The following is an 8,625-nucleotide window of genomic DNA, read 5'->3' on the forward strand; positions in this document are numbered from 1 at the left end:
CGATAAGGCAGGACATGTTGGTAAAGGGGATTAACATTGATATGGCCCAAGATAGAATTGTGAGAATAAATGCAATTAGGGAAGCCGACCCCGCATAGGGATAAGGCAAAGAGAATGATGATGATTTCCCCAATAGAAATACTCATAGCCTAAAATAGTACATTTTTTAAAGTAGGTGTTACAGCCCTGTAAGGGGAAAAGCTGCCGGAATAGGCAATATCCCTACTGAGTTCAAAGTTGACATCGAAACGTCCACCTCTATACTGTACACACTTTTAAATAAAATTTGGAGAACCGAAGAGCTACACAGAGAATAGACGCAAGGCTTAATTGTAAAAATTCCTAAGAAGGGCGACACATCCAAATGTGAAAATTGGAGGCCGAGCACCCTGCTATGCACAACAAGCAAAATAATGACCCGAATCATGCTTGAAAGAATAAAGAAGGAATTTGATAAAGTTATAAGAGAAAACCAAGCTGGATTCCGGGCACGAAGATGCTGCATTGACCACATTTGTACGATGAGAACGATTATAGAGCAATTATTAGAGTGGCATAATAAGCTATATGTGAACTTTATAGACTTCAAGAAAGCGTTTGATCATGTAGATCGCAAAGTCTTATGGAAATTGCTAGAGAAATACGGAATGCCTCCCAAGTATATCAGAATTATGAAACTGTTCTACGAAGGGTCCACAGCACGCATAGTCCACGAAGGCAAGTTAACAGAACAAATAGATATTGGTACAGGAGTAAGGCAAGGCTGTGTGCTCTCTCCAACCTTATTCCTGATAGTAATCGACTGGATCATGTCTAAGGCTACTAGTAATAAGACTGGAATAAGATGGAATGTTTTTAACCAACTTGAAAAAGTAGCACAGGCAGGAAGAAAGTCGGACTTAACATAAACATCAGAAAAACTAAGATAATGAAAATAAATACACCAAGAGAAATGGGAATATTACTGGGAGGCACGGAATTAGAAACGGTAGAGAAAAACTACTTAGGCAGTATTTTGTACAACAAAGGAGGGACGGAGGAGGACGTAAAACGGAGAATAGGAATAGCTCAAAACGCATTCAATATGCTAAGGAAAATGTGGTCTTCACGTCAGATGACAAGTAAAACCAAGATAAGATTATTCAACAGCAACGTGAAGACTGTGTTATTATACGGAGCAGAAACTTGGAAAGTGTCAAGGAAATGTATCGGACAGATGCAAGTATTTATAAATAAATGCCTAAGGAAGATTCTTAACATTTACTGGCCAAACCGCATATCAAACCAAGAATTATGGACAGGAACTAACCAGGTACCTATATCTAAGACAATATGCAAAAGGAAATGGAGTTGGATGGGGCACACACTAAGAAGACCTGATACAGACATAGCGAGGCAAGCCCTAGAATACACACCATATGGCAAGAGAAGACCAGGTAGGCCCCTAGAAACGTGGAAAAGAAGTGTGGATAAAGAAATTAATGCTATTGGGAAAACCTGGGAGGAAACAAAGATTAGTGCAAAGGATAGGACAGAATGGAGGCAGACAGTTGACGCCCTATGCTCCGCATGGAGTGAAGAGGAATAAGTAAGTAAGTTACAGCCCTGTAACATTAATAGTACCTAATACTCTTCTGTAGGTACTATATTTATTTGCAATATATTTACTTTATCACAAAAATTTCGAGTTTTATTAAAAAATGTCTTTGTAAGTTTCTATTACCTTTTAAATCAGACGGAAATATAAGGCGTAAGAGCGCAGTTCATCAAACCCTCTGTATGTGAATCTGTATCAATAGGGTCCTACAAAGTTGTTTCAGCCCCGATGACCCCACCTCCGTGGGGGTCATGTTTGGTACCATTCGATAGATTTTCCAAAAATATCGATTAAGTGTATTTTATCGATCTAATGTTTATTTTGGGAAATATCGCGGGATTTGTATTTAAAATTTTAAATTTACCCCCCACCCATTGCGTGCGGGATCATGTTTGGTATCATTCGACAGATTTTTGAAAAATATTGAACACGTATTTTTAGTTTTTCGATCTAACGTTCATTTCGCGAATTATTCGCTTTTTTTTGTGAAACTTTTTAACTTACCCATTTCCTTACGCCCCGCTCAAATCGTCAGATTTTTTAAATATACGCTGTTTTGCATGTCCTTAACTTACCTTACCTTAATCTGACAATTTCGAGTATTTTTAAGGATAGATTTTTTTTCGGGTCCCCCTTAACGAACTACCCTGTGTTAAGAGCCAATATATGGTAGAGGTACATCTGCAGGGCACCAGATTTCTCCCCATATGATAATCTGACGCGCTCGAGTAACTGCAAAAATCCCCGCTTGGGCTCCCCTACCATAAGATGTGTGCCTTGTTAATTGGCAACGTGGCATTAGATAGAAAACAAAGTGTTTTAATTTTCGCCTGCATTTTACCCGATTTTCGCGTGGTGCAGCGAACATTGAATGCTGAGTGAGTGAAAAAGGAAAGGTATAAACTGTGCCCTACCTAATGCAAGAATAATATAAGTAAAAACGGTAAAAAATAGTATAAAATACTAAACGGACAAATAAAAGTGAGGTTAACAGCTAACAGATAAGCTTATAAACACTGGCGAACGCTGGTCAAATTTCAAGCGGTGTTGCCGGATTTAAAAAAAATAGAAACACCTGCCGAAAAACAAAAGCAATTTTGGTGCGTGGATAATTGGGCATACCTCCGCGTGGTTGAAACGGGTGTGCCCAGTTAACGCTACGTACAAAATGGCTGAGAACGAGTATAGTGTGGACGAAAAGACAAGAAAAAGAGGAGATGAATCGGAAGATGAGGCAGACGATAGCAGAAGTAAAAAAGTACATCGGTCGCCTGGGAATGATAGGCAACTAGAAAAAATATTGGAGAGCCTAAATATTATCACAATGGAAATAAGGGAACTAAGAGAAGAACAAAAAGAGTACAGAGCGGAAATGAAGGAACTCAGACAAGAAAATGAAAAGCTGAAACAGGAAAACAGAGAAACCCAACAAAAAGTGGAAGAATTGGAAAATAAAATAGACAGAATGGAAAAGGACAAAAGACGAAATAATATAATACTGCAGGGAGTAGATATGGATACCTACGATCAAAACATAACAAAAGATAACGTCCAAGATTTTTTATGCAATGCACTAAAAGTTGAGACAAAAATAAAAAGCGCAAGAAAAATTGGAAGTAAATCCTGCTTGATTGAGCTCGAAAATGCAACGGACAAAGAAGAAATTATGAAAAATAAAGGCAAATTGAGAGACATAAAGGGAAAAGAAATATATATTAATGACGACATGGACAAAAATGAACGGATGATACAGGGTAAAATCAGAACGAAGGCAAAAGAGGCTAAATTGGAAGGAAAAAACGTCAAGGTAGGATTTCAAAAAATAAAAATAAATGAGGAGGTATGGACATGGAATAAACATCAGCAACAACTCTTAAAAATAGAAAACCAAAACAGAAACCAAAAAAACTAAACGACGTAAATGAAACGGTAGCAACAACGGCAATGAACAAGGAGACGATTGGGATTAAAAACAAGAAAATGAAAACTAATTTGGGAACATGGAACGTAAGAGGCACTTATGAAACGGGAAAACTTAAAGAATTAATTAGAGAAACAAAAAGATATGAAATAGATATATTAGCTTTACAAGAAACAAAACAATTAGACACAGAAATAGTAGAAATAGATGATATAGTATTTTTTAAAAGTGGGGGGAATAACAGATTGCTAGGAACAGGCTTTATCATACAGAAAAGATGGAAAACCAGAGTGATGAATTTCAAGCCGATATCAGATAGAATGTGCACAATCAGGTTAAAAGGGAATCAACGAAACATAAGCATAATAAATGTACATGCACCAATAGAAGACGCCACCGAAGAAGACAAAGATGCATACTATGAGCAACTAGAGAGAGAATATGACAGATTACCAGCATTTGATATCAAAATAGTAATGGGAGACTGCAATGCTAAAGTGGGAAAAGAGGATATATATGAAAATATAACAGGAAAATACAGTAAACACGATGTATCAAATGATAATGGTCAACGAATTATAGGTTTTGCCACAGAAAGACAAATGGTAATAAAAAGCACATACCAACGCAGAAAAGATATACATAAAGGAACGTGGATTTCCCCTGACAAAAGGACAATAAATCAAATAGACCACATATTAATAGAGAAGAAGCACGCCCATAATATAATAAATATAAAAAGTATGAGAGGAGCGGAATGTGACTCAGATCACTTTTTGGTAAGAGCAGCCTATAGAATAAATGCTAATATAAAGAAAGACAATCAAAGGGACAAAGAAATCAAAAAACAATTTAACACAGCAATACTAAAAGATAATATGACACAGAAGAAGTACGAACAACAAATAACCAGCAGACTAAACGAAGAACCAGAAACACTAGACCCGGAAGAAAAGTGGGAAAGCATAAAAGAAGCAGTTTTAAACACCAGTAAAGAAATATTAATTAAAGGTAATAGAAAACAAAAAGCAAAAGAATGGTATGATGAGGAATGTCAAAAAATAGCAGAAGAAATTAGAAAAATAAGAATAAAAAACTTAAGAAATAATAGTGACATTAGCACACAAGAATATAGAGAACTGAAGAGAATTATGAAGAGAACATGCAGAAATAAAAAAAGAAAATACAACGAAGAAAAACTCAAAGTGATAGAGGAAAAATTCCAAAAAAAGGAAATAAGATCCTTTTACCAGGAAACAAGAAAAATGGAAAGGGGATATCAGAAACATAACCCATATATGAAAAATGAGGAAGGAATATTAATAAATGAACCCGGGGAAATAATGAGAAATTGGCAAACTTATTTTACACAACTTTTAAACAAAAACGAAGAAGAAAGGGGAACAATCCAGGAAATTGAAGATGACCATATAGTAATAGAAACACCTACGAGGGAAGAATTAGAAAATGAAATAAGAGGGCAAAAAAACAATAAAAGCCCAGGAATAACGGAAATATCGGCGGAAATGATAAAGGCAGGAGGAAAAAGACTACACAAGGAGATACATAGCCTGATAAAAAGTATATGGGAAACAGAAAGAATGCCAGGAGAATGGACCAGGGCAAGGATATGCCCCATACATAAAAAAGGTGATAAAATGAGATGTGAAAATTATAGAGGTATCGCGTTGCTAGAAGTCGTGTACAAAATATTGACAAACATATTAAGAAAAAAGCTGAATCAATACACGGAAAAGATATTGGGCGAATATCAGGCAGGATTCAGAAGTAATAGGTCGACGACAGACCAAATATTTGCGTTAAAAGAAATCCAAACTACGTGCTACGAACATAAAATAGCAGTATACGTCCTGTTCGTCGACTTTAAACAGGCCTATGATACGGTAAAGCGGCAACAGATGTACGCACTAATGAAAGAAATGGGCATACCAAGTAAAATCGTCAGGATGGTAAAGATGACTATGGATAACTCCACAAACGAAATAGCATGGAAGGGACATAAATCAAATAATTTTGAAACAAAGGAAGGATTAAGACAAGGAGACCCACTATCAACGACTCTTTTTAATGTAATACTGGAAGGAATAATCAGGAAAAGTAAAATAAGCACACAGGAAACGATTTTTAAAAATGGCCACCAATGTATTGCATTCGCAGATGATCTAACATTATTATCGACAAGTAAGAAAGAGCTAACAAAATTAATGAGCAATATAATAAAACAAGCCAAACCTTTTGGTCTTCTCATAAATAAGGAAAAGACAAAATACATGATAATGGGAGAAACAGATAAAGAAAATGAAGACAATTTCACATTGGAGATAGAAGGAGAAAATGTATGCGCATTTAAAAGAGTTTCAGAATTTACATACCTGGGTGTAAAAGTAGATGAAAAGGGACATGGGGAAGGGGAAATAAAAGCAAGAATAGCAAAAGCAAACAAAAAGTATGGAGCATTGCGTCCATTAATGAAATCCAAAGATGTGTCAAGAAAAACAAAAATAAGAATCTACAAAACAGTTATCAGACCTACAGCTACATATGCATGTGAAACATGGGTGCTTAAAAAATCAGAAATAGACCTTTTAGAAAGATGGGAGAGGAAAATACAACGAGCAATATATGGAGGCGTGAAAATAGACGGTCAATGGAGAAGAAGAAATAATAAGGAACTTGAAGAACTATATAATGAACCAAAAATAACGACGGCAATCAAAGCACAGAGAATCCGATACTTAGGACACATAGAAAGAATGGGAAAGGCGAGAATGCCAAAAATGGTTCTATTACGTAAGCCAATACAAAAAAGAAGAATAGGAAGACCAAGAAGGAGATGGAAGGACAGCGTATATGAAGACTTAAAACAAAGTAATATTGTAAACTGGAAAGAAAAAGCTTTGGACAGAAAACAATGGAAGGAAGTGGTGAAGAAATGTATGGAAAGACTATAATGTTAAGTGTAGTATTAAGTGTTTTATACAAACAAATGTAATATTGTATATATTATAGTAGTATAGGATATAGCATTATATATAAATATGTAATAGTAATTGTAAGGAAAAATTAAATCTTTCAGCCCTAGGCCTTCACGGCCTGTTGAGCTTAATAAATATAATATAATATGATAATCTGACGCGCTCGAGTAACTGCAAAAATCCCCGCTTTGGCTCCCCTACCATAAGTATTTTATCGAAAAACTAATCTTAGCAAAAGTATAGCCAATAAAAAAGTGAAAAAATGGTGTATGTATGAGATGGCTAGACCCAGTAAGAAAAGAATTGTAACTGTAACGAATGAAAAGTAGAATCATGCTCTCCAAATTCCAGAGTGTTTAACAAATCTTTATTTTTATTTATTTTTTTTGACTTTCTAGCATTAAAAGTGAGGAAGTTACGCTCAAAATAAAGTTGGTCCTTATTTTGGTAAAAAATTGTGAAAATCACCTCACAATTAGCATTCCAAATGAAATTAATCGTTCACAAGTTGCTTGACTCGTGTAGGTACCTATATAGTCGAGGCATTGAAGGATTGAGGTGTTGATTTTTTTGCAGTAAGATGGATTTTAATGCGGATCGGTGCGTTGGATTCGTGAGAATGTGAGGAAACTTTGTGAACTAATTTAATGAATAAGAAATCTCAAATTGCATTTGTACATGAAAAAAATGCATTTCAGAAGTGCATTTTGAAATAGGCAATTATTATAAATTTGTAACTCGGTAAATAGTAGGAAAAATTGACTCAATTTTCTTATTCGGGGGTTTTTGGGGTCGCTGAAAACGAATATGAGGTCGGCGAGAGTGTGCAAAGTACCTGGTGCCTGCAGCGGGTGTAATAAACGTCTTCCTCTGGAGTATTATGGCAATTTATCATATAATTGGTTTAAACTCGTTACTCGGGGGTTTTTGGGGTCGCTGAAAATGAATATGAGGTCGGCGAGAGTGTGCAAACTACCTGGTGCCTGCAGCGGGTGTAATAAACGTCTTTCTATGGAGTATTGTGGTAATTTATCATATAATTGGCTTAAACTCATTACTCGGGGGTTTTTGGGGTCGCTGAAAATGAATATGAGGTCGGTGAGAGTGTGCAAAGTACCTGGTGCCTGCAGCGGGTGTAATAAACGTCTTTCTATGGAGTATTGTGGTAATTTATCATATAATTGGCTTAAACTCATTACTCGGGGGTTTTTGGGGTCGCTGAAAATGAATATGAGGTCGGTGAGAGTGTGCAAAGTACCTGGTGCCTGCAGCGGGTGTAATAAACGTCTTCCTCTGGAGTATTATGGCAATTTATCATCTAATTAGTTTAAACTCGTTACTCGGGTGGTTTTTGTAGTCGCTGAAAATGAATATGAGGTCGGCGAGAGTGTATAAACTACCTGGTGCCTGCAGCGGGTGTAATAAACGTCTTCCTCTGGAGTATTGTGGTAATTCATCATATAATTGGCTTAAACTCATTACTCGGGGGGTTTTTGGGGTCGCTGAAAATGAATATGAGGTCGGCGAGAGTGTGCAAAGTACCTGGTGCCTGCAGCGGGTGTAATAAACGTCTTCCTCTGGAGTATTATGGCAATTTATCATATAATTAGTTTTAACCCGTTACTCGGGGGGGCTTATGGGGTCGCTGAAAATGAATATGAGGTCGGCGAGAGTCTGCAAACTACCTGGTGCCTGCAGCGGGTGTAATAAACGTCTTCCTTTGGAGTATTGTGGTAATTTATCATATAATTGGCTTAAAATCGTTACTCGGGGGGTTTTTTGAGGTCGCTGAAAATGAATATGAGGTCGGTGAGAGTGTGCAAACTACCTGGTGCCTGCATCGGGTGTAATAAATGTCTTCCTCTGGAGTATTGTGGTAATTTATCATATAATTGGCTTAAACTCGTTACTCGGGGGTTTTTGGGGTCGCTGAAAATGAATATGAGGTCGGTGAGAGTGTGCAAACTACCTGGTGCCTGCAGTGGGTGTAATAAACGTCTTCCTCTGGAGGTTTGTGGTAATTTATCATATAATTGGCTTAAACTCGTTACTCGGGGGGTTTTTGGGGTCCCTGAAAATGAATATGAGGTCGGTGAGAGTGTGCAAACTAC

This window comes from Diabrotica virgifera, chromosome 5 (assembly GCF_917563875.1).
Source record: "Diabrotica virgifera virgifera chromosome 5, PGI_DIABVI_V3a".
Lineage (NCBI taxonomy): Eukaryota > Metazoa > Arthropoda > Insecta > Coleoptera > Chrysomelidae > Diabrotica > Diabrotica virgifera.